The sequence below is a fragment of the Vipera berus genome (assembly GCF_964194415.1).
Source record: "Vipera berus genome assembly, chromosome: 3".
Lineage (NCBI taxonomy): Eukaryota > Metazoa > Chordata > Lepidosauria > Squamata > Viperidae > Vipera > Vipera berus.
In genome coordinates, this window is record NC_138204.1 from 149,234,604 (window position 1) to 149,262,325 (window position 27,722).

At 39.0% G+C, this 27,722-nt stretch overlaps 1 protein-coding gene across 4 annotated transcripts in view; it reads left to right on the forward strand.

The window, feature by feature from the left end:
• ATXN1 (ataxin 1) overlaps positions 1–27,722 on the forward strand; it is a 234,641-nt gene that overhangs the window by 2,708 nt on the left and 204,211 nt on the right. For all 4 annotated transcript variants that reach the window (XM_081325120.1, XM_081325124.1, XM_081325122.1 and 1 more), the window contains exon 2: positions 5,613–5,740. The gene's annotated coding sequence lies outside the window, so the exon portion shown is untranslated. The remainder of the gene's footprint in view (positions 1–5,612; positions 5,741–27,722) is intronic.

The window sequence follows — 27,722 nt, forward strand, 5'->3', positions numbered from 1 at the left end:
GTGTGTGTGTGCAGTCATGTAGAGACATGTCACTGGTGTAGGTTTCACTGCACTCTCTCTAGCCCTGATCAGTCATGTAATTAGATTGAGGTGCCATGGTAACAGACAGTATATTCATCGTCCATTCAGGTGCATTTTTCTTGTGACTGGGGTACCTTGGATGGGCTTATGTCGCAGGCATGAACAACTTTTTAGTCACTTGTGTATTATTAATGTGTTGCCTCTTTGCATGCGATGTACGTAATTTCTATAAAAATTGAAGTGGAAAAAAATTAGAGGCTGCATGTAATATTGGAGTAATTTCAACTTTGAATTTAGGAGTTGAAAGTCATAAGATATTCTGTACAGCATTATATTTTTTATTTTTCTTGTTTATAGAGCTTGAGCAGAGGAGTGCTTCTTCACATTAGAAATTAGGTTAAGCTGCTTGCTGTATATTCTCTTTTTTAGTTTTTTTTCAGAGGCTTGTAAAATTATAAACAGCGGTAATGGTTCATCCCTCTTCTCTGTGTGAATTTCTGAGTGCAATTGAAAATGTTTAACTGAAAGGTATTATTATTTGAGCTACCAGAAGGCATTTGTGGTTGCTTTTAAACGCAGAGGAGCTTCTTTTTAAGTTTAAACTTCCTTTGAGTTTTAGTTGGTTTATGGTTGGTATTTTACTTTGAAGAAATCCTTTAGGGCAGCTTTGTAGGACAGGCAACTTTGGCTGTTTGCCTCTTTGTTTCAGTGGGACTATCCATACATATTTTGAATGACAGCAGCTTTTTAGCAGCATCATATTTTATTAATTGGATTACTTTAAGGATTAATTTGATAGGTATTTAATTTGATGCTGAGAACTGAGATTTTAGATTCTTCTTTTTTATTCCTTTCCATCTGTAATGAAACAAGCTTTAGAGAATTTTTAATCAGCCCCTTTATATTTTCACAAGAGTGGCCAGTGTAACTTCTTTTATGTGTGTCTATATCGTCTTTATTGTCCAAATGTGTCTTGTATGTTCAGAACATCAAACCACTGCAGGAATTTAAAGACTCCAACCCTTAAAAAATATTGTAAACATAATAGCTTGCAGCTTCCTGGAATGCATTTTCTGGCTCTGTTGTTGATTGATGAATGACTTTTGCATCCCAGTTTCTAAAATTTACACAATGTTTATCAGGAGCATGTAGGTTTGTAAGTAATTCATGGTAAGGTTGTCATCTTGGATCCTAAATAGTATCATTAGATTTTCCCATAAAGACGTTTTGTGTAAATAGAAAGTTGTATAGCATGCAAATGGCGTGAACGTGTATTGTTAGTAGACCAACAAATGCCTGTAGCTTTTTAAAACTTCAAAGTTTATACTAAAAAAAAAATCTGATTCAGTAAAATAATTTGAGTTTGTTGCTTAACCATTTGAAGGCAGGAATCATACATGATACTGTACTTTCAGTGGAATGCAAAAGTTAAGAATCCTGATGCCTTAGTTTATGAATTTGTAGAAATTATTTTTAATCTGAACTACAGCAACTAATGCAGGTAACATTGCATTTTAGTCTAAAATTATTGTTATTTCATTGTAATATAAATAGATTTTATTTGTTTTTACCTATTAAGAGGTAAGGGAAGGCTTTCGAGAAAATAAAACAAGTTGGAATTTAATAATAATGACAGTGTATTTGTTTGAAGGCCATGGTGAGTATACCGGTAATATAAATATTTTAACAGTTTCTTTAATGGTGTACATAATTTTCCAATAGCTTTATTTATTTATTTTGTATCACTGTTTCAAGCACAATATTAAATTTAGGGAAGAGCAAAGCTTTTTATTATAGTTAATACATTTTTAATGCAAAGTAAAACACATTAATGCCAAAGATTCATATTTGTATACTTCTTTGTCCCATGTTGATTTTTTAAAAAGTTATATTTTGCTTTGCTCCAAGTTATCACAATATTAGTATTTGGAACCTTCATCTCTATTAAACATTTTGAAACTGGAAATGTTTGTTTAATTATTTATTTTTAGTATTGTTTATTACAAGCATATTTTTCATCTCTATATTTAATTGGCATACTTCTCTCTGGAGTCTCCACTTCACTTCTGGTGATAATCATTTAGAGAAGTTTCTCACATGAGCAGTCCTGTTAAGGAAGGCTGTTATTAGTTTGCAGACTCCATCACATTCTCTTCAGATTTCTGTTTTGAGCCAGTGTGTCCTGTCCAGCAGTCTGAAAACAAAAAGAAATGAATGTGACAGAAAGAGGGACATAGAATAGATTTTATACAATGTCTGTTTCTCATTGTCCTGCTACTATGATATGATTGATTTTTTAAATAAAGCTTTATGAATGTATAGGAATGCTTTAGACCTATGACTGAGATATCTGAAGAATGATGTGCTTTCACTTTGGACTTCAAAAGTTAGTGCAAGGGCTTTTATTGTAAGTTACATTTGATAAAAAAAATATAATCAGAAAAGGTTGCTTAAGTGTCAGATGATCTTTATGGTAGTATTTACTACAGCATTGTCTATTGTGTTATAAAACATATCTAGTTCTTTGCTCTGACAGCTTGAGGCAGTGCTTTACATATATTGGTGTCTATGAGAACAAAAGTAGGCCTCACTTTTTCTCCTCTTTGCTACCTCAGTAGTGAATGTTGACTGAAATGTTTATTAAGTTCAGGCATAATTTGTTAAGAGGTTTCATTGTTGAGAGAATCCTTGAGTGCTTTGCTGGCCCATTGATCTGGTGAATAATTAACTGTTTAGGTGGAATTCATGTACTTAGTACAAATAATAGATTTAGAGTGCAATTCTCTTTCCAGTTATCTGGGAGTAAATTCAGTGAATTGAACAAAAATATTCATTACTCATGTAGGGTTATCCTATAATATGACTAATGTAAGAAATTAATTTTAAAAGCCTTGCAGATTAAACTACAGAGTTCTGGGGTTAGCATTGTATACTGGAATTTAAACAAAGATAATGTGAACATCTTGATAAAATTTTAATATGTGAATTATTTTCACAATTTTAAGAGATTGTGATTTAAACTGGATATTTTTGGTGAACTTTTAAAAGGGAAATCAATAATTATGGATATAATACACTAAAGAAGGTCTCTTGTACAAGCCTGATTTAAATGGGATATGTGGACAAAATAGGATATATAAAGGAAATCTTCTTAATACTGCAGATTGTGCCCGATTTGATTAAATCTTCAGGTTAATTTGAATTAAAATAAAAAAAGTATAAAGTTCCAGCAGGTGGCGATACATGGTCTATCTTTTCTGGCTCAGAAGCTAAGCAGTCAGACTTGATTAGTATTTGGATGGGAGACCACCAGGATATAATATATACTGGAGTAGGAAGTTGGGAAAACATTCTGGAAGAAAGAAGGGGCAAACCACTTCTGTATTGTTGCAAAAAATGACACAAACAAACCACCAGGAATTTAGCTTGTTAAAAAAGATTTTACAGATGGAGTTAAAAAGTACAGAGGGGTATACATATATGTGCAAGCATATAATTTCAAGGGGGAATGTAATGCTTTTCAGCATATGGTTTCAAGAAACCTGAAACTATATGTTATAAAACAAGCTGATCCAAAGAAAGGAAATGTAATGTACTTATTTATATTTGTAAGAGCTTGTACTTTAAATATTGCGCTGTGTTGGGAATAATGTAGCAACCATAAAAATGAGGAAAAAGATGATAAAGTACTTCAGCTGATCCCAGAACTTTTTTTTATTAAATCACTTTCTTCTTATATTTTTGTTTTAAGTTAAAAAGTTTCTGCTGAGGTTTTGGGAATGGTGCATTCTGATAGAGAAGTAAATACCTTTAACTTTTTAACAATTTTATGTTATTTATGTTATTAGATGTTCTAATAATGGGTGGGTTATTCTTTCAAAAATATGCTATAATACAGAGGTCCCCAATCTTTTGGGTACCAGGGACCAGTTCTGTGGAGAGAGGTTTTTCCACGGACCGGAGGGTGCATGGTTTTGTGTGCTGCCTGCATCCTCCGGATGGGGCTTTGCTTGTTTGTGCGGACTGGCTGCTGGCATGCCACGGCCCGGTACTGGTACACAGACCGGGGGTTGGGGACCCCTGCTATAATAGTTTCAGATTCTTGTTATTTATTTTCTGATACTTCAGTTTAATGAGAAAGCTTCTCTTGTAGACACTTGTTTTGCAAAAGAAGACAGATCTATATACATCTTGTCCCTGTGATATCATCATAGGTTGGTTTCACAATTTTGTCCAAGTACTAAGCAGAATTCGGTGTGTCGCTGTAGCTAACTGTGTGATGCAGATTTAGGTGATTTTTCTCTGTTATTGCACAGGCTTGTGATAGCACTCTTATGTGTCATCTGGCAATATTGACCTCTGTTGTGTCATAAAAGAGCAATTCATTTATATTGGCCTGATTCTGAGGATTTTTCTTGTTTTGTATTGTTTTGGGGTTAATGAAATGTATGGTCTATTCCAGGAAAGAAACGATGGTTTACAGGCTACAATGAATACAATTTGGTATCACATTAAATCAGAACAACATTATAGCTTAACACAAGGCAGGCTATTTGGTGCATTCCAGATCTTTTAAAGTCCTGCATTCCCTCATCTTTGGCTGTGCTCACTAGAGATTGTAGGAGTTGAAATTGAAAGCTATCTGTAAGGCTGTCTATTCCTGGCTTTACATTATGGTTTATCTGGTGGTATTCTGTTGTGAAGCTGCTGCTTTGTAGTGTGTGTTTCAAATAGCTACATTTATCTCTCCATTTTAGTCAATCTTAACTAAATCCAAATTTTTTTTGAATGCTATCTTCTGCTTCCTCATTTTATTTTTGTTACAACACTCACCAAGAAATATAGCTTATTTGTCTGCTTCACCACAGGGAGATTTGAGTCTGCTATTGTTATCTTTTGAAATGATGAGGTTCTTTGAATTTTGCTGCATTATATTTTAGCTTTGGAGAGGGGAGAAAGAAGGAGAATATATCATATCTTAATTTCTTTAAAATTAAGCTAATATATCAGAAAGCATCTGTCATGTCAGTCTTTACATCAAGCAAGACAGTTTGATGTAAAGATAAAGTAAAAAAAAGAATAGAGTTATGTTTAAAGGTCACAGATTTTGAATGATTTTCTGAAACCAAAAAAAAAATCCTTTTGATATTTGCTATATTGTGCCAACGCATTGCAATAAATCCCCATTTGTTTGAGAGGCATCTTCTGAAAGCCTTTTTAGGATTCCTTTCTGAAATTGCATTCTGACCAATACTATCCAGTAAGTCAATTGCAGATATTACAGATGTCTTTGAGTAATTTTAGCAATGCACTCTATTGGGTTATTTTAACAATGTAACATTGAGTGGTTTTAGCAATATAATCTAGCATATTCCCAAATAATCCTCATTGAGCTCAATGGGACTTCTTTTCAGATAATGTGCATTGAATTGCAGCCTAACAGACATTGTAGTGGCATAACCTATGAGAGGTATAGCCCGCTTCATCATCCATTATTCTGCTTTATTCAAAACGCATTTCATATACTTGCTTCTTTGTAAATGGATGGTAAATTATTAACTGCTTTTCTTGTATTTTTTGCCTTTCTTCAGATTTTCAGTCACAGACACATCAAGTTAAAGAGACAATCTAAGCACTGAGCTTTTTTCTTCACCTTTTCAAGACAACTGCAGCAACAAGTTTTACCTTTCCTTAAAGGTGCTCTTTTTCCCAAAATAAGGTGAGAAAATAGTACTTTCGTTTCAATAATGTATTTTACAAAAGTTTTAATTTGTTCTGGTTTTTGATGCAGTTTATAATTTAATATTAGAGACAAAACACAATATGCTCTTCTGTGTAAGGAATAATTTTTACTCCTCGGCCCTGGAAGTCTCACACAAACTGCACCATTTCCAATGATTTTTACAGCATCATTTCTGCTTCCAGGTTTTTTCCAAGCCTAGTTCACCTTTTAAGAATTGACTGTTCCTATTGATATATTCCATGAATGTTGTGTTTGTTATGTTCTGGTATAAAGTAAGATGTCTTCCTAATTGCTGAGCATATTAGATTTGCATTCTGGTTGTTACTCACTTGATTCTAGAGCAGGTGAGGGCAATAGTGGTTCCAAGAAGTGTCCTATCTGGATAAGGAATATTGGGAGTGGACAGAGGACAGTTTTTTTAATGTAATGAGTTATCCCACCATTTTCATTTCTCTTTACCTACAAAACAAGGTCACCTATCAAAGTTTCAAAATGGATAACCACCGCTGTTATTGATCAATGTGGTAAAATACTAAGCACATATGATACTTCAAAAGAAAACAACATTTCTGAGTCCCATGGACATACACATTTATATAGAGAAGTTATAAATATTACAAGTGTGACAGTATTGTCAGAGTCTGACTGGAAATGTGCTTTTCCTAATTACCGCCACTGTTTTAAAGACCTATTCCTGTGCTTCTTTTTCTTTTATACTTGACCACTTTCCTCGGTCTACACATTGCCATGTTCTCTTGTGCTGTTTTCCTGGATTAATTAATTTTCCTGGATTAATTTTAAGAGCCTTGGTGGAGCAGTGGGCTAATGCCTCCTTAAGTAACACCAGCTGCCTGCAATTAGTGCAGGTTCGCATCCCACCAGGCTCAAGGTTGACTCAGCCTTCCATCCTTCCGAGGTAGGTAAAATGAGGACCCAGATTGTTGGGGGCAATTAAGCTGACTTTGTAATAATGCCGCTTGGGGTGTGTGTGAAAGCCCTAATAAGCAGGCATATACATAGAATGAAGGCTACTGCTAAGCTTGTAAGCCGCCCTGAGTCTTCGGAGAAGGGCGGGATATAAATGGAATTAAAATAAAAAAAATTAATTCCTAAGGAACATTGGATTCCTGTTATCCCAAGAACCATTTGTGGGTCCTCATGTGCACTGAAAGTTGACAAAGTAATTTCCTTCCATTTTCTGTTTACATCCAGAAAAAAAGTGATTTAGCACCCCACTTACCAATATATCTTTAAATTATGGTGCCTAAAATATATTTTATTGTGAGTGGGAGGTACAGTATTGTATTTTAAAAAAGAATAATTGAAAGAACTATTAAGTTGTAAAGATGTGCAATTTACACTAAGTGTCTAACTGAAATGGAAAGAGCATGGTTAAATTGTGACATTGAATGATGAATGCTAGATAAAACAGGTTCATACTTGTACCATTGTATGCTTTGTCGCTGTAGAGAAAATTATAGACTAACTAATAGAACAGATTGGTAAATTATATTATAATAGCACTAATATTTATTTGGTGCCAGCAGCAGTATTTCATTGTGTGTATTTCAGTTACTAGCCACCTTTACAATGTGAATGATGAATAATAGAGAGCTTTTGATTTCTATGATGCAGCCAATCTGTTTAATCTGATCATTTATTCCAACTCATATGGACTTTTAGGATCTGTATACAAATTTGTTGGCATGTCCTTATGCCCTTTTCAGGGCCAGTTTGGATTTCACCATTAGGTAGAATGCTGATATTTGGTATAGAATTTGTTTATAGAATTATCAGGGCAAAGTTTAGTGGAAAATTCTTAAAGGGGTGATATTTAATTGATGAGATTGTTCATAATCGGCGCTGAGAGATTTATGCAAGCCAGCACTGTATCATTGGAAATGTGCTATAGTTTTTTCATTTATTATTACTGTTTCCTGTATCTTAAATCTTGATTTCAAATATTGGCTTCAAAGAAATGTTGGACTTGCTTCAGAAAGCACTTGGACCAGTTCCTGGAAGTCAGAGAGAGCAGTAACAATTAGTGTCACTGTCTTTGAAGGCCATTCGCCTTTCACTTTGGGACACTAGTGGACTTTCTTGTGTCCTTGATTGGCCACTGTGGGAACAAAGTGCTAGACTAGATGGGAAGGAGGGTCCAATCCAGCAGGACATCGCTTTTGCTTTTATGTTCTGATTATGGAAATGTGTGGTTGATAGGGATGCTTTTATGATATGGTTCCAACACATCAATGATCAAAGCAAATTTCAAAAGAGGTTGGGATAACTAGAACTGTTTCTAGTGTAAGCTATCATATATATTTCTATTTAGTTTAAATGTCCATGACGATAAGAGTACAGACTAGATACCGTACAGTTCTTAACTTGATGCAGTTGTCATCCTTGTTTAATAAGATGAAAATGTGATTCATCAGTTTGAACAAACAAACCACCTGAATGTGCTCCTATATTTTGTGTTGCATGTAGTGATCCTTGCTGGGGTGGAAAGACTGACATATTTACAGAGTAACTATAACCAATACTGATAGCATTTGGAGTACTACTGTGTGGATACTTACACACAGCTTTGTTATTTGCCATGTTTCCTTTGGATTGTTGCTTGTATGCATATCCTGGTGTTTTTTCATTCTTATTTCTGTAAAAATATTTGAAATTAGTATTCATATTTGTAAATGTTTTTTAAAGACAAAAAAAGTTGTGGGGAAGGTATTAGTGCCCCCTGCTGTTTGAGTGAGAAAACTTTTATTCAACAGGAATGGAAAAATTAATTTTAGTTTGCTTTCACTATATTTAATTGTATTTAAGAGGAAATTCTTTTTAAAATGTTGTCTAGTGTTGATGAACTGTTAATATTGTCTGATGATTAAAACTGACTGAGTGGTATTGTAATTCTTTACAAGCATCCTGCATTCAAAGTTTTTAAGATACTTTAGTTCAAATATTATTGGTGGTTTCTTGTAAACATAACATATATGAAAAGGTCTGGAGAATGCTTTAATGATGTGAACAGAAGTGCTTCTCAAGCCCGCTCATATTCATGAACTACAATAATTATTTATTTTATTTATTTATTTTTATTTTTATTACATTTATATCCCGCCCTTCTCCGAAGACTCAGGGCGGCTTACAAGCTTAGCAGTAGTAGCTAAGAAAATAGTGGACAATGGTTGCTTTTTCTGTACATGTATTCCTCACTTAATGCTCATAGTTCTGTTGCTAAGTGACACCATTATTAAACATCACATGGCCATTCTGGATTTATGATGTAATTAATTTTGCTGCAGTCATTAAGCAAATCATTTGCAGTCATTAAGTGAAACATCATGTGACTGCAATTTGCAATTTCATTGCTGGCTTCTCCATTGACTTTGTTGGCTGTGAAACTTGTAAATGTGATCACATGATTGTGCAACACTGATGATAATGCATTTGCAGCACTGTCATAAGTTTGAACAGGCACTAAACAGGGCAGTCATTAACTGAGAATTACTGAGTGTATGTATCTGTTTTTGTTTCTTTCAATGAAGAATTAAAAATTTCAGTAAGCTAATTAAAAATACAGATCTCCTTTGAAATACTGTGTACCTTCAGTTTCACCCAATGACAAATTTAAGGTGCTAATTTTTATGAAATAGGTTATATCGGAACTGCTTTTTGTTCTATTCCAACTCCAGACAGGTATTTTTCAGTACTACTTTCTCAGTTGTGTACAATACACTAGTTAATCTAGTAAAGAATTCTTTAGTAAAAATAATTGTTCAGTGATTCTTCAATTTCTTAGCATTCCAAGTTATGACATAGTATGTAAAAGCCCTGTATGACGATCTTATATTAGGGAAAAGAAAAGCATTTGTAGTTTATGCCCCGTTTGAGTTCAATTATGTAGGTAGCTATTTCCAGATCAAGAACATCCTTTTTGAGTTAGAAATTATAATTGCATTCATAATACCAGTTGTACTTAATATGCTGATTGATGCAAGAACATTGAAAATAGTTAATCCTGTCTGATTTCAACACTGAAATCTTATTTCTTAGGATTCCAATAGTTGAATTTCCATAAATACATGTTCTTATAAGACTTATAAAGTAAATACAGTAGATTCATAATTATGTTATGAGGTTTTGTTTTTACTGTTTGCTTTCCTGTTAGGACTATGGTGCATAAAATGGGTAGCTATATGAGTTGTTTAATAAATAAAAATAGGTGGCACCTTGCTGTTCCTACCTAATACTTGTAGAGTCACATTATTAGTGTCATGATTTTTTTTAATATCAACACACGCACTTACAAAACATGGTGTTCTTGCATTTTGATAAATACATGACAGAATTATACAAATATATAATTCTATATAATATTGGATTTTAAGTGGGAAGGTATCGATATGGGAAATTCTTGCCATGTTAACCATTTCTCCTTTTCATGGGGTAACCTTAAGAATTTTTTTTGGGTAACAAATCTGTTTGGATTATTTTGAAATCTAAATACTAGGTTTATTGTCAACATACCACTAGTGGTTAAATTGAGAATGAGATATAATACTGTAAGTCTGTGACATATGACTAAGAGACACCTTGCCCCCTTTTAGCAATTGTATGTCATCTGTTTCAGAGTCATAATTACTTCATAATTACCATTTGATAATTACTTTATTTCCTAATGAGTTACTTAATAGTGATGGGATTGTTAAACAGACTTCATTTAATCTGAGCTTCAGAGGCATCTATGAGGATCTAAGGGTATTATTGTTCTGTACCAGCCTGCTACCGGCCCTGCAGAAAAGGCAGGGACAACCCCTTTTACAAGAAGGCAAGAGGCTGGAACTAAGCCTGCCAAATTTATGGACACAAAAGCAAACAGAACAAGACACGAACCATGAAACAGGAGCTATTCAAACGGTTGCCTTCAGCAAACCAGCCCTCCCATGCATTCCCCTTTTAAACAGTTCAGGGCATGGCTTCTCTCTGCCTCCTTCTGAGGAGCCCCATTGCCTTCCTCTGTTTACTCCTGATTGACTGCCTCCTGCGTCGGGCGTCCTTGAACAGGGCCAGCTGTGGGTCATCTTCATCCACGCTGTCAGGCTCACACAGCTGGGTCTGTGTCGTGACCAGGTGGGAGGGGCCTGGCTGAGGGCTCTCATCAGCAAGCTCTCCAACACCCCCTCCTACTCCTCTGAATCGTCCGACCCAACTGCCAAACCCACAGGCTGACCCTGAATCACAACAATTATATATATTTTTAATGCTGCCTTCTTGTTATTAAAATTTAGTTCGATGGAAGACAACTGAACAATGGCTGTTAATAAGTCATCTATGGTATCCCTTTAATCAAAACTGATTTTATATTTGCTTCAACTATATCAATAAATCCCTGAGTATTGTAGGGTTATGTTGTGCCCAGTGAATATAGAAACCTTCAAGTGTTGTTTCGCAGCTCTCTGAATTTTTGAAATCTTTTTGTTCCCATCCCATCGAGGAAATCAAAATAATAAAAATTATTGTAGTAAGTCTTAAGAGTATTGTTCTGTAGATCAGGGAACTTCATATGGTACTTTTCCTAATTACTGTAGCTTGCCTTTGCTCTTGACCTAAAGTATAGGTAGTTACCTATGATTAGGACAATTGTATAACATTCTTAATGCGATTGAGAGGAAAAAATTCTGTTCGGTGGTTTGAGGTGTAAAAGTGATTGGACCATTCAGACACACAAGAATGAATGAAAATGATAATTGTTTAGTGAGTATCTCCATAAAAAGGGGTATATTTTTTAATAAATAGATTAAACACAATACTATTCATGTAGTGGCAAAGGAATGAATGGAAAAAGCAGGACTGAACTGATGGTTTCTTATGAAAAAGATAATTAGTAAAAAATGTAAGATTGATGTGAGAATTATTTGGTAATGACAAAAGTAGAACTTGGAAAACTTGAAAAAAATGGATACTGAAGAAAAGGAAATAAGTAAAAGAAATAAGAATAGAAATAAAGCAACTATAGCAACAGTAATAGAGCTTAGATTTATATAGACTTCTATACCGTTCCATAGTGCTTTACAGCACACTCTGGATGGTTTACAATGTCAGCATATTGCCCCCAACAATCTGGGTCCTCATTTTACCCACCTCGAAGAATGGAAGGTTAAGTCAACCTTGAGCCCCGTCAGGATCGACCTCCAGACCATGGGCAGGGTTTGTTCTGTCCCAGCCTATGTACATCCTTGTTAAATGCACAAGGACAAAACCTCTTTTGACAAATTGGCTGGAGACTCAGAAGAAAACAATCCCCTTTTGACAAGTAGGCTGGAGACTCAGAAGAAAACAAACCCCTTTTAATATTGGTAACAAACCTGCCAAATGGTCCAAAAACAAAGGCAACAAAGCACAATCCAAATGGAGAAAATTGTCCACATGAAACAATGCAAAACAGAATTATTCACTGGCAGTACCAACAGAACATGATCCCATGAAGTACTTTGCAACAGTTGCCTTCAGCAACCAGCACCACCCATACATTCCCTTTTTGTAATTCAGTCCTTAAGGCGTGGCTTCTCAATGCCTTCTCCCACTCCCCTGGAGTCGCCCCATTGCCTCCCTCTGGCCTACTCTCCTGGTCTGTCTTCATTTGCTGGCATCTCTCATGTCCTCCAAGTCTGACCCAGCCTCCCCACCCAGTTGCATCTCATTGTGAGCATGGAAGGGCCAGGCTTCTCACTGGAATGTAAGTCTTGGAGCTCATCAGAGCCTTCCTCCGACTCTGATGGCTCCCCAGGCCCCTCCTCCTCCTCCTCCTCAGATTCCCCGGACTCAGCTGCCAGGATCACAGGCTGGCATGGAATCACAACAGGGTTTGCCTGCAATACTGCATTTTAACCACTGTGCCCTCAGGGGAAGTTTTAATTATAGGAAGAGAAAGGATGAGTCCATTGTGTAAACGTATCGATATACTTTTGTAAACTTCATTTGGTTGAAATAGGATATCACAGGGCAACAATTTCTGAATCAACCTACCTCAGATGGGATAATTTAAAAAGTGTGTCTAAAAGCCAGGACCCATTATTCAGATGGGATTGAAACCTTGGCAGAGTTGGGCAGCTTAAGTGCTACTGCACCATCATGCTGCTATGTCAGCTGCAGTCTTGTGATCATCATTTTCACCACTCCCTGTCAGCTTCCCACAAGGATATTCCATGGGGAAGCTGGCAGGAAGGAAGTCGCTCCTTCTGCCACTGCTTTTTCCCCACCCTTGGTCATTCTGCTTCTCTGTTTCAGTAAGAAAATACTGAGTACAGGTTGGCTGGTTAGAACATAAATTCCTCTCCCAGTAGAATTAATGGGACAATAAAAGAGGAGAATATGTGAGTTATCAGAGTGAAAAATTTTTGATTACAGTGTGCCACTGAAGTGTATGAAGTTTGCTCAAGTAACACAAAATGGGATGAAGCCATTTTAAGATGTGCAAATACGGGTATGTAGCATGAAGATTGTTGGGAGGGGTGAATTCTTGTTAAAAGCAAGAATAGCTATGGGTTAAAATGCTTATGTAGAAATTGAAAATGTCGGGAGAAACCTAAAAATTGGAATGCGTTGGAAATGGATAAATGTGTAGTAAATTAGCAATCAATCAATCAAGGATAAATGGATGATGAATGTGGATGCGATAATGAAAATTAGTGATCAGTATCAAAGAGGGATGTTGAGATAGAATCTATATTCCCCATTGATTTTTACATCAGAAGTTTACAAAAGGTGATCACATGACCTTGGGGCATTGCAGCCATCATAAATACATAGCAGTTTCCAAATGTCCAAACGTTGACCACGGGGATACCGCGACATCAGTGGAAAAACAGTTATAGGTCACTTTTTTCAGTACTGCTGTAACTTCAGTCACTAAGCGAACCTGTTTATTTTATTTTATTTTATTTTATTTTATTGAATTTATATACCGCCCTTTCCCGAAGGACTCAGTTTAAGTCAAGGACTGCTTGTATTATAGCAGGTGATGTTGGTGTTAGATTTCTTTTCTTCTTATTTCCTGCCTTTATTTTCTTTTGCTCATTATTTCTTCTCTTCTTTACATAATGTTGCTTATCCTGAAAGGAAAGATTGGGGCATGATGGTATGTGTATGTAGAGGAAATGGGAACCCAAAAGAGGCAGTAATTGCAGGCAATTACTCTTTTTGGAATGCATTTCCTTTCCCATTTGATAATGGAAGTGGGTTTTTTTTATCTAGCAGACCCTGGAGGTTTTCAGATAGATGAATCAACACTGGGAGCAGTTTCCACATGGTGAGGAATGTATGCTGGATTGAGTATTTTCCTCACTGTATTATTTTGCTGCCAAGGACAACTTAATTTTTGCTCTGAATTCAAAATATTTAGGCTGATGACAGAGCCTTCTGGATCTCAGAGACTACTACAGAGGCGGGTGGCCTAGGACACACTTAGGGAATACACTTTACAAATAAATGTCAGAATGGGGAAAATGGCTTTAGGATAGGCAAGGAAGGTTGACTAGGAAAGGGTGCAAATGAAATCCAGTAAGTTATGTCCTGTGCTAGTAAATGACAAAAAAACAGGTTTTGGCCTTCTTTCATGTTCTAACATTTCTTCAGGTATTTGAAGAATGCTCTCATGTTGCCCTCAGCCATGCCTTTTCAACAGTTCTAGGTACCTAGTAACTGCAATCTCACATTGTTGACATTGGTTTCCAGTCCCTTGACATTTTTTTAATCCTCCACTGAACTTATTCTAGTAGTTGATCTGAGTGCTTTCTGTTGTGTGACATCCAGAATTGGGCACAGTCCTTGAGGTAGAAATTATTATGTTCCATTGTATGTATAGTTGACATCTGAACTCAAAGGTCGTTTAAAACTTGAGGAATACTTGAATGGACAAATTCACATGTCATCTGTAATTTTAAAGGATTATTTATTTATTTTATTTTTATTTTAATTCCATTTATATCCCGCCCTTCTCCGAAGACTCAGGGCGGCTTACAAGCTTAGCAGTAGCCTTCATTCTATGTATATGCCTGCTTATTAGGGCTTTCACACACACCCCCAAGCGGCATTATTACAAAGTCAGCTTAATTGCCCCCAACAATCTGGGTCCTCATTTTACCTACCTCGGAAGGATGGAAGGCTGAGTCAACCTTGAGCCTGGTGGGATGCGAACCTGCACTAATTGCAGGCAGCTGGTGTTACTTAAGGAGGCATCAGCCCACTGCTCCACCAAGGCTCTTTAATGCATTTTATTTGTATGTTTTATAAGCAAGTTAATATATTTATTGAACACTTAGCAATTTACACTTTAAAAAATTACAATGAAGATGTTAAAAATAAGGATAACAACTAAACAGTTAAAATTAAAAGTTAATAGCTTCTACAAAAATATATTTTAAGGGCTTCTTTAAAAGCTAGAAAGATGTTAGAACCTTCAACTATGCAGATAAAGTATATCTAAGTTAGGGTGCCCCTTCATGGATTACTGCCTTGTTGTGGCGAAGGGGCTTGCGTAATTCAATGAAGCTATGAGCTATGCTGTGCAGGGCCACCCAAGACGGACAGATCGTAGTAGAGAGTTCTGACAAAATGTGATCCACTGGAGAAGGAAATGACAACCCACTCCAGTATCTTTGCCATGAAAACCCTATGGACAGTACCAAAAGGCAAAACGATATGACACTGGAAGATGAGCCCCTCAGGTCGGAAGGTGTCCAATATGCTACTGGGGAAGAGCAGAGGGCTAGTACTAATAGCACCAGAAAGAATGAAGCGATTGGGCCAAAGCCGAAAGGACACTCAGCGTGGATATATCTGGTGGTGAAAGGAAAGTCCGATGCTGTAAAGATTTTTTCTCCATAGGAACCTGGAATCAAGGCAAGCTGGATGTGGTCAAACGAGATGACAAGACTGAACATCGACATCTTAGGAATCGGCAAACTAAAATGGACAGGAATGGGTGAATTTAATTCAGATGACCATCAGGTATACTACTGTGGGCAAGAATCCCTCAGAAGAAATGCTAAAGTAGGAAGGCAAAAGATAACAGGAATAACAGGGAAGTTTGGTCTTGGAGTACAAAATGAAGCAGGGCACAGGATGATAGAATTTTGTCAAGAGAATACAATGGTCATAGCAAACACTCTTTTCCAACTACTCAAGAGACGGCTCTACACATGGACATCACCAGACGGTCAACACAGAAATCAGATTGACTATGTGCTCTGCAGCCAAAGATGGAGAAGCTCTATACCAGGGGTCAGCAACCTGAAACAGTGAAAGAGCCACTCGGAACTGGTTCCCTCACAAAAGGAAAAACTGGGAGTCGCAAAAAAATTGTGTGCATGCGCGCATGTGCAGAACAGGGTTTGACTGAAGAGTGGAGCCAAGGCAAGATATGCACCTACCCTGCATATTTGAATTGATTGGTTGAACTTTTTTAGTCCCACTTTTTTTTGGGGGGTACTGCACATGGCAGAGGACTGGGAGCCGCAGGAGACGGCTGAAAGAGCCGCATGCGGCTCTGGAGCTGCGGGTTGCAGACCTGTGCTCCATACTATTCAAAATCTTAAAAGACGATGCAGTAAAAGTGCTACACTCAATTTGCCAGCAAATTTGGAAAACTCAACAGTGGCCACAGGATTGGAAAAGATCAGTTTACATTCCAATTCCAAAGAAAGGCAGTGCCAAAGAATGTTCAAACTATCGCACCATTGCACTCATTTCACATGCTAGTAAAGTTATGCTTAAAATCCTACAAGCTAGACTCCAACAGTATGTGGATCAAGAACTACCAGAAATACAGGCAGGATTTCGAAGAGGCAGAGGAACTAGAGATCAAATTGCCAACATATGCTGGATCATGGAGAAAGCTAGGGAGTTCCAGAAAAACATCTACTTCTGCTTCATTGACTATGCTAAAACCTTTGATTGTGTGGATCACAACAAACTGTGGCAAGTTCTTAAAGAGATGGGAGTACCAGACCATCTTATTTGTCTCTTGAGAAACCTATAAGCAACAGTGAGAACTGGACATGGAACCACTGATTGGTTCAAAATTGGGAAAGGAGTCCGGCAAGGCTGTATACTGTCACCCTGCCTATTTAACTTATATGCAGAGCACATCATGAGAAAGGCAGGGCTAGATGAATCAAAAGTTGGAATTAAAATTGCCGGGAGAAATATCAGCAACCTAAGATATGCAGATGATACCACTCTAATGGCAGAAAGTGAAGAGGAACTAAAGAGCCTCTTGTTGCGGGTGAAGAAGGAGAGTGCAAAAGTTGGCTTGAAACTTAACATTAAGAAAACCAAGATCATGGCATCCGGCCCTCTCAATTCCTGGCAAATAGATGGGGAAGAAATGGAGGTAGTGACGGATTTTATTTTCCTGTGCTCCAAGATCACTGCAGATAGGGACTGTAGCCAAGAAATTAAAAGATGCTTGCTCTTGTGGAGGAAAGCCATGGCAAATCTAGACAGCACACTAAAAAGCAGAGACATCACCCTGTCAACAAAAGTGCATATAGTCAAAGCTGTGGTCTTCCCAGTTGCAATGTATGGCTGTGAAAGCTGGACCATAAGAAAGGCTGAGTGCCAAAGAATTGAGACCTTTGAACTATGGTGCTGGAGAAGACTCCTGCGAGTCCCTTGGACTGCAAGGCGATCAAACTGGTCAGTCCTAGAGGAGATCAACCCTGACTGCTCTTTAGAAGGCCAGATCCTGAAGTTGAAACTCAAATACTTTGGCCACCTAATGAGAAGGAAGGACTCACTGGAGAAGAGCCTAATGCTGGGAAAGATTGAGGGCAATAGAAGAAGGGGACGACAGAGAATGAGGTGACTGGATGGAATCACTGAAGCAGTAGGTGTGAGCTTAAATGGACTCCAGAAGATGGTGGACAGGAAGGCCTGGAGGAACATTGTCCATGGGGTCACGATGGGTCGGACACGACTTTGCAGCTAACAATAACAACAACAAGTTAGGGTGACAAAAATCAAGTTTTGACCCCAAATTGCCAGATGAGCTTATGGTACCTGAAGGCAACTTACATAACCACAGAAACAAAAGGTTAACCTTTAAGATATATTTATGTACCTTACAGCAGCGGTCCCCAAAGCTTTCAAGCTCTGCAGACTGGGGGGCGGGGGGAGAGGGGATGGTTCTGCTTACTCAGATGCAGATTTATGTGCATGTGGCCGCCGTTCACGGAAGTGGGATTGTATGCATGCGCTTGCCCACTGCTTGCACCGCCTGGTTCTAAATGGGCTGTGGACCAGGGTTTGGGGACCTCTGCCTTACAGGACTATGCTTTACACCGAATGCATTCTTCTTGTTGGTAGTAATGCATGCAGCCATGTAAACTACCTACTTTTGTTACAACTTCAACACACAATGTAATAAAAATGGTCTCAAATATTGTAAATTAATTTTATTGAGAGATAAGTTTTTTGTAGCCTTTATTATTTTCTGTTTTGTTAGATTCTGTGCAAACCAAAGGAAACTGATTTTTGTGTTCTGTTTTCTTTAAAGTTTTCTTTAATGGTACAAAAGAAAAAAGTATTCATCAATTCCATGCTAATATAAAAACCACAGAATAAAAGAAACTGAAATGTGCTCTTTAACTTTTTAAAAGAAAAGTATTTGCAGTTTTTAATATATAATTTTCCACTTCTTCAATCATTTTCAACATGTATTTGTCTGTTTTCCTATAATAATTATCCCTTAGACTTTAAATGTTTTTTCCCTAAAAGTCACTCTATTTAATCATTCTAAAAGTTCTTTAAATAAAAACATAATTATTTTCTTTTTCAAATCTCTTCAATGTTATTACTTGTTTTTTTCAATCTTGGGGCATATTTGATAATCTGCATTAATGTTAATACTTTAAGCATTCATACTTCTGGTTATTCCTAATAGTAAAAATACTGGATGCATTGGTTATTTGTGTTCTGCAATTGTAATTACATCTATCCAAAATAGATTGCCTTCATATGTCTACCTATCAGTCTAAAGTTAAATTCACAGTGTGGTAGATACCTAAACATACTTTGTAATTTATAACATGATTCATATCAGAAATATACAAGCTTGTGATAAGATTCATATATCATTTTGGATCTTTCAGATAAATGCATTTTGATTGCTTATTTGATATAGTCATTCTAAACATTTTGTTCATCTGATTTTTATCTGAAAACTTCTTTGTAATTTGGATGTCCATTATATAATTTTGTTAGTTTCAAATTTTGTTAAAACATATGTATATTGTATTTAAAGCAACTGTTATTTTGTAGTTATAGTGGCAAGCACAGTTATCTTAACTTGTTAAATATGTATATGCTAAAAGTCACTTAAGAAATATTTTGCTTCTTCAACCCTTACTTCCATGCTATCATCATAGTATACATATTCCTGAAAAGATTCTAAAGAATATGTTGGCATTAATTGGAAAATTTCAGGAGCTGATATTGAGGTTAACTTTCCTCTAGTATGTTCTTCAACATTTTTTACTGGATTAAAATAATGTATTCACACTTTTTTTCCAAATTCAGCCTCCCAGTGGTATCAGATTATGTTGTTCTAATGCCTCATTTTCTGGGTTATAAAACGGGTCCCCAACCTTTCTGGGATGGCAGCCCGGAGCGTGTGTGTGTGTGTGTGTAGGTGCCTTTACACGTGGGAGCACGCACATGCATGAACGGGGGCCATGATTGTGCGTGCGATGCAAATGGGACCACGAATGCCTGCACAATGCTTGAGTGATGCTAGTGCCTGCGCAATGCCACGATGCTAGCATGAGTAGGGGAGTGCGCTCATGGCAATGCTAGCGCCTGCCCGACGCTCACGGCATTGCTAGTGCCCGCATGATGCCATGACACTAGCACGGGTGGGGGATGTGCTTGTAGCAACGCTAGCACCTACCCGACATTCATGGCAATGCTAGCGCCTGCGTAATGCTAGCACAAGTGGGGTTTGCGCTTGTGGCAACGCTAGCACCTACCCGATGCTCAGTGGTCAACAGCTCACAGCCTGATAGTGGGCCGTGGAGCACAGGTTGGTGACTCCTGTTTTAAAAGACTATAACTGCTTAGGAGATATGCAGGACTGTATAAGTGCTATATTTACATCTCTATATGCTCTGAAAACCCTTTTGGGGAGTGAATCCAAAGTGCTGCCCAATCTTAGAAACATATTACACTTATCAAATTTAAATGAAAAACCAGTTAACATAACACTTTATATGTAAATGTCTCCTGAACAATCCCCAATTTGCATGTATAAGAAAATAAAGCAATTTTGCTCTGATTCTATGATACGTGAAGGAGCAAAACCCTTTTAATTTTCATGTGCATTATTTATATGCATAATTTCAGTGGAAGAAATTACTGGAGCTGTAATTCCATGTATATTATTTCTACTAATGTAACTGTAGTCTTTGTAATACTCTTCTCAGAAGGAAGATAAGACAAATAGCTTGGGTTATACTTTTTTGTTGTGTATATATGGTGTTCTCTGAGGTTAGTTATTTGCTGGCAGATGTTTCATTACCCAGCAAACTGCAGTATATGCTCCTCCATGCATAATAGTAAATTCAATTTACTCTTCAAGCAGTGTGTATATATGCCCCTCAGTTTATAAATAATACACTAATAGTGGTAGGACTGCCAGATAATGAAATTTAGATTGGTGTGATTGTGAAAAATCTTAGCTATATATAATTTTAAAAACATAGAGGTTGTTAACAACTTGGTTCTCTGATCTTCATAAAAATCAGACCGTAGCACAGAAGGAATAGAATTATTCGTAGTCATTTACCCCACTGCATTCACATATTGTCTTTGAGCTCTAAAATGGGTGTAAATCATGCTGGAAGACACTAATGCCAAATTGCTTCTGAACTGTTGCCAAAAAGACAACATGGATATAGTCACCAGGAGTTAGACTTGAGTAGGAGGAGTATTGATTGTGTCTAGATTTCCTATAGGGTATTATTGTATATTTGAAATTGTATTGTAGTTGCAGTCAAAAGTGTATTTAAAATATTCATAGAAAAAACCATACAAACATTATCATCATTGCCTTCTCTTCAGAAGTTCAACTTTGTAGACTGGTATTTAAAGGAAAGAAATGGGAGAAATGAAAACTTAATAATATTTTAACTGTAACAACTGGGCATGCTGAAAAGTATTTTTTTGTTGTTACTTGCAAAGTCGTGTCCGACCCATCGCGACCCCATGGACAATGTTCCTCCAGGCCTTCCTGTCCTCTACCATCTTCTGGAGTCCATTTAGTATATATACTATTACTGTACTTTATTGTATATTGCATGTAGTATAGTGTGTGTGTGTGTGTATGTGTATACACACACACACACACTATATATATGTTCCATATATACTATGCTATATACTATATGTTCCATATATACTATGCTATATACTATATGTACTTGTATTTCCATTTTACTTCTACATTTGGTATTTTGCTGCTCTCAAAGTACATTTTTATTTCCTGGGATGTTACTGTGTACTGCAGACAAACTTTGCTTTTGCCCAAACCATTATTTTTGTAGTGAGGTACATCCATTTTTCTTGAATTTTGTCAGCTGAAGGATCTTAAAACTGTAAGCATTTCTCCAAATATTGCATCTTTTTAAAAAAACTGATTACATAAATGAATTCTGATTTCATTCCAGAAAGCCTCCCCCTTTTTCTCATGAGAAAATTATATAGTTAACTTATCTGAAATAGAGATTTTTTAAAAAAAATACTGCTTATAGCTGACAACACCCCTTCTTCTGTTTCAGTTTCGACCCTTTTCCACATCTGCTTGTTTTTAACATGAAAGTGTGTGAAATTCATCTGCTTTGTTCATTACAGCTTTTTTGCCTTTTCTCATTTAGAGGAATTATGCTAGGGTGCAGTATTGGCATGTTGAACTGTAACAATAATCATGAAAAAAGTAGTGTGACAATGCTTGAAAGAAATTGAAGATTGAAGAATTGTGGGAAGTGGCCAACACATCTGAAGTTCATCAGGTTAAGCAAGATTATTGAAAATTGTAAAATACTAGATTTAATTCAATGAAATTTTGTAAGGAATAGAAAGCCATTGGTGATTGTTTACTTTTTAGGATGATTCTTATACCTGTTATATGTTAACAATAGTAGGTTTACTTGTGATATTAGTATTTTACTTGCTGGTGGGGGTTCTCTGTTATATATGTAAACACTGCATTTAAGATGACAACTTTAGTTACAATATTGACTGAGGAATGAGATTGCCTCTTCTAGGTCACGTAAATCCCATTCTTAGGGATTTTTGTAAGCTGTGTCTTGTTTAATTGGAAATGCAGGAAATATGAATTGCTTGGTCTATTTGCCTCCTTTTTGGCACTTTACCATTTGTTTTAAACAGATCTAAGAGCTAGATTATTTGTTTTCTCTAAATGTTCATTTGTAAAGACTGCTTTCTTAGGGAGTAGTGTTGTTTTTATGCTATAAATATTGCTCAACCTCAAGCCCACAGTAAAATATTCTTTTATGAGGACACTCCTTCAAATTGCTTTAAAAGGAAAATGTGGAGTAAATCTCTATGAAAGATGCTTCAGTTTTCAGTTTAAGCAAAATCTGAAAGACACTGGTAGGAGTGTCTTTGTCAAAAATTTGTCAAACCAGGAATAGAATGTTCTAGAGAACTCTAGAATGTTCTGCTTATCTCTGGACCAGGCCATTAGGATAGCACTTCAGCAGTTTCAGTAAGTAAAATAGTTTTTGTTAAAAAACTAAGAAATATATTATTGTTTAGTACTGCAAAGATGGGATATAACCATGTTTCATATACAAGACTGGAACTGAACATAGCCTAAGGAAAAATATATTGATATATTTGAGTTGGCTGTGGCATGTCATTCATTCACAAACAGATTGATAGGAAAAATGTTTTATTTATTAAATTTATATGTCACCCATCTCGTTGCAGCAGCTCTGGGCAGCTTACAAAATGATATAAAGGTAAAAAAGATGATACAAAGCAATTAAGATTAAATAAGAAACTAAAAGCCAAGAGGACAGAAAACATGGGTTGGGGATTTTCTCTCTACCTATCAACCACCTTTCAGGGTCCCCAGCCCAGTAGGCAGAGCCAGGTTTTAAGGCTCTTTAAAAAGTCAAAAGTGTGGGGACCGACCTCATCTCCCGGGGGAAAATATTCCAGTGGGAGGGGGCTACAGCACAAAAGGTTCTTCTCCTATACCAGGGGTAGGCAACCTCGGCTCTTTTATGACTCATGGACTTCAACTCCTAGAATTCCTGAGTCAGCGTAGCTGACTCAGGAATTCTGGGAGTTGAAGTCCATGAGTCATAAAAGAGCCGAGGTTGCCTACCCCTGTCCTATACCAATATCCTGCCAGCTGAAATTCTTTGGGAGAGGTGATCTAAAGTAGGCCTCTTCTGCTGGAGCAAATGAGATGGGCCAATCCCTTTGGGGTGAGATGGTTGCTATGATACCCTGGATTCAAGGTGTTCTGTCTACCTCAGGGAAGGCAGGACAGTGACATGCTGCACGAAGAAATGAAACTGGGAGAATTTCACCTCTTGGTGCAGCATACTGCTTCCCCTCTCTGTTTTGGGCTAGAAAGACTTTCTAACTTTCTAGGACAGGGCTTTTCAACCTTATCACCCATTGTACCACTTTTAGGATATGGCAACATCCGAGTACCGCCAGTTGCCTAGCAGTGTCAAAAACTTGATGACAAAAAAAAGGAAAAAAGTGATGAAGTACAGGTAGACCTCGACTTACAACAGTTCGCTTAGTGACTGTTCAAAGTTACAGTGTCACTGAAAAAAGTGCCCCCCAAGCCACAGCCGAGCAAGACACCTGCCTGCCTGCCCGGTGGCACTCTTCCTCCTGTCTGAGGTTTTCATTGTTGTGAGCATTTCTGTTGAGGATTGGGGGTGGGGGTGTGTTTGATTTTTATTCCCCCCATCTGCTGGGTGGTTGCAGCAGGTTTTGGTCACTTCACATGACCCTGGGACACTGTGACCGTCATAAATATGAATCAATTGCCAAGCGTCTGAATGTAAATCACAAGACCCTGGAGATGCTGCAACATTCCAGCTGATCAGCGCTTCTTCTGGGCTCAGAAGCACCAGGATCAGTGCTGATCTCCAGCTGGAGCCTGGCACTGATCCTGGCGCTTCCACTGAGCCCTGACAGCCCCCGAAGAAGCGCTGATCCTGGTGTTTTCACTGAGCCCTGACAGCCCTGCAGCTCCAGCCGTCTCTCGCTCAGGCTTGTGCGGTGTTGCCACCAGTTCAGCTCATTCCCCTCCCCTGCTACCACTTTTCTAGGATGGTCGCGTACCACCTGCCAGGTGCCAATGTACCACAGGTGGTACCCGTACCACTGGTTGAAAAGCCCTGGTCTAGGACACAACGGAGAGGAGAGACAGGAGTGCTGGAGTGGAGAAAGGAAGGGGAGTGATGGGCCAGAGAAAAAAGGCTTGGATCATCAGGATCCGAGCTTCTATTCTCCAGCCCAACATGCCAGTTCTGAACATGAAGGGGAGCTGCCTGCCCTCTTTTTGCCAATAGCTCTTTCACTCCATTTAATGACCTGTCCTTAGAAATAACACCTGGGAGGGCTGGAATACTTGTTATTATGCGAGCAATCACGTGAGCACCTCACTTAATGACTGTAATGACATGTCTATAATGGGCAAGCTCCATTACAATCATAACTTGAGGAATACCTTTGTATAAATGTTGCTTGACATATGTTTTCTTTTATGCTCCATCTAACCAAATTGGTTACTTTTAACATTCAGTCCTATATATGATATAATTTTTGCAACTGGTGAAAAACCCAAGAAAATGTGATGGAAATATGTTTTAAGACAGCTTCTGCATAAGGTTAATTTTGCAAATGTTAAGCAAAGTAGTTTGAAACTATACGTAGGTACTTAATGTCAAGCAGCAAAGTATACCATTCAGCAATTCAGAATATCATTCTACTCTTGAGAGTTACCCACTTACCTGCTTAACAACAAGCACAAATTAACAAGTATAATTCCAAGATCAATTATGATCATAAGTTGGACAAATATTTTTTATTATTGTTATTTTATTATTATTATTATTTATTTTTTATTTATTGTTGTTAGCCGCCCTGAGTCCTTCAGGAGATAGGGTGGCATATAAGTCCCAATAATAAATAAATAAATAAATTATGACCATCCGGCATAAACATAATTTTTAAAGAATGTATCTGTTCAGTGAATCACAAAGTTCCCTTCTGTCAATCAACAGGAATCCAGGAAAGGAGGCTACAGGTTTAATCTATTATAAATATGACATAAATTCCTGTGTGGCAGGAAACAGTTTTAAGATTGGAGCAAACTTAGAAAACATTTCCATTATTGCGCTGAATTTTTATAACCCATTGTATAAAGTTTATTTCAAACAATAGCTGAGAATGAAGCCTCTAACCAGAGAAAGGGCAGGTATAAATTGATTTGTTAGGTTGCATATACTTAATCCATTTCATTTTATCCATTTGTTCAGAGTTCTTTTTTTTATTCGTAATATAATGTTGGCGAAACAACTTTTCACTAATTGGAAGGATACTTATGATAAATGAAGAAATAACAAAGGTAAACGGGCAGAACTCTTAATATTTGTATTTTTTAAGTTAAATATGCTGAATGGATTTCAGCAGTCCACATTGGAGATCTGAAATCAGTAGAGCTGTGTAGATGGATTGATGTTGAACTAACATCATATCCTACTAAGTGGAATGTACTTCTTCATCAGACACATGCTTTCAGGTAAAAGAGGAGAAGATAGACTTTGCCTGCAACAATATATCTTTCACTTTTGAACCTCTGCTCTTTTTTGGTAATTGATTTCCAGATAGTAATACTTTTCCTTTAAGAATATCAGCATATCAGATTATGCTATTACCGTATATACTTGAGTATAAGCCGAATTTTTCAGCCCACTTTTTGGGCTGAAAAATTCCACTTCGGCTTATACTCCAGTCAACAAAAAAACTTACCGAGGACTTGTGCGCGGCCGAGGCTTTGGTGCTTCCGGGATCGCCCGCACCTCTCCCAAGCTACCGCCGTCCGAGACCTGCCGAAGTTTGGGGAGGTTTGGGGAGGTGCGCGCGCACCTCCCCAAACTCCGCGCCTTGCCTGCCTGCTTCTTTCCGCAGCGGAAAGAAGCAGGCAGGCAGGGTGCGGAGGAACGGAGACTTGCCGACGTTTGGGGAGGTTTGGGCGCCTCCCCAAACCTCGGCAGGTCTCCGTTCCTCCGCGCAGACCTGCCGACGTTTGGGGAGGTTTGGGCGCCTCCCCAAACCTCGGCAGGTCTCCGTTCCTCCTGCCGACCTTTGGGGAGGTTTGGGCGCCTCCCCAAACCTCCCCAAACCTCGGCAGGTCTCCGTTCCTCCTGCCGACCTTTGGGGAGGTTTGGGTGCCTCCCCAAACCTCCCCAAACCTCGGCAGGTCTCCGTTCCTCCTGCCGACCTTTGGGGAGGTTTGGGCGCCTCCCCAAACGTCCCCAAACCTCGGCAGGTCTCCGTTCCTGTTTGGGGAGGTTTGGGCGCCTCCCCAAACCTCGGCAGGTCTCCGTTCCTCCGCGCAGACCTGCCGACCTTTGGGGAGGTTTGGGCGCCTCCCCAAACGTCCCCAAACCTCGGCAGGTCTCCGTTCCTGTTTGGGGAGGTTTGGGCGCCTCCCCAAACCTCCCCAAACCTCGGCAGGTCTCCGTTCCTCCGCGCAGACCTGCCGACCTTTGGGGAGGTTTGGGCGCCTCCCCAAACGTCCCCAAACCTCGGCAGGTCTCCGTTCCTCCGCGCAGACCTGCCGACCTTTGGGGAGGTTTGGGCGCCTCCCCAAACGTCCCCAAACCTCGGCAGGTCTCCGTTCCTCCGCGCAGACCTGCCGACCTTTGGGGAGGTTTGGGCGCCTCCCCAAACGTCCCCAAACCTCGGCAGGTCTCCGTTCCTGTTTGGGGAGGTTTGGGCGCCTCCCCAAACCTCCCCAAACCTCGGCAGGTCTCCGTTCCTCCGCGCAGACCTGCCGACCTTTGGGGAGGTTTGGGCGCCTCCCCAAACGTCCCCAAACCTCGGCAGGTCTCCGTTCCTGTTTGGGGAGGTTTGGGCGCCTCCCCAAACGTCCCCAAACCTCGGCAGGTCTCCGTTCCTCCGCGCAGACCTGCCGACCTTTGGGGAGGTTTGGGCGCCTCCCCAAACGTCCCCAAACCTCGGCAGGTCTCCGTTCCTGTTTGGGGAGGTTTGGGCGCCTCCCCAAACCTCCCCAAACCTCGGCAGGTCTCCGTTCCTCCGCGCAGACCTGCCGACCTTTGGGGAGGTTTGGGCGCCTCCCCAAACCTCCCCAAACCTCGGCAGGTCTCCGTTCTTCCTGCCGACCTTTGGGGAGGTTTGGGCGCCTCCCCAAACCTCCCCAAACGTCGGCAGGTCTGCGCGGAGGAACGGAGACCTGCCGAGGTTTGGGGAGGTTTGGGGAGGCGCCCAAACCTCCCCAAACAGGAACGGAGACCTGCCGAGGTTTGGGGAGGTTTGGGGAGGCGCCCAAACCTCCCCAAAGGTCGGCAGGTCTGCGCGGAGGAACGGAGACCTGCCGAGGTTTGGGGAGGCGCCCAAACCTCCCCAAAGGTCGGCAGGAGGAACGGAGACCTGCCGAGGTTTGGGGAGGTTTGGGGAGGCGCCCAAACCTCCCCAAAGGTCGGCAGGAGGAATGGAGACCTGCCGAGGTTTGGGGAGGTTTGGGGAGGCGCCCAAACCTCCCCAAAGGTCGGCAGGAGGAACGGAGACCTGCCGAGGTTTGGGGAGGTTTGGGGAGGCGCCCAAACCTCCCCAAACAGGAACGGAGACCTGGGGAGGTTTGGGGAGGCGCCCAAACCTC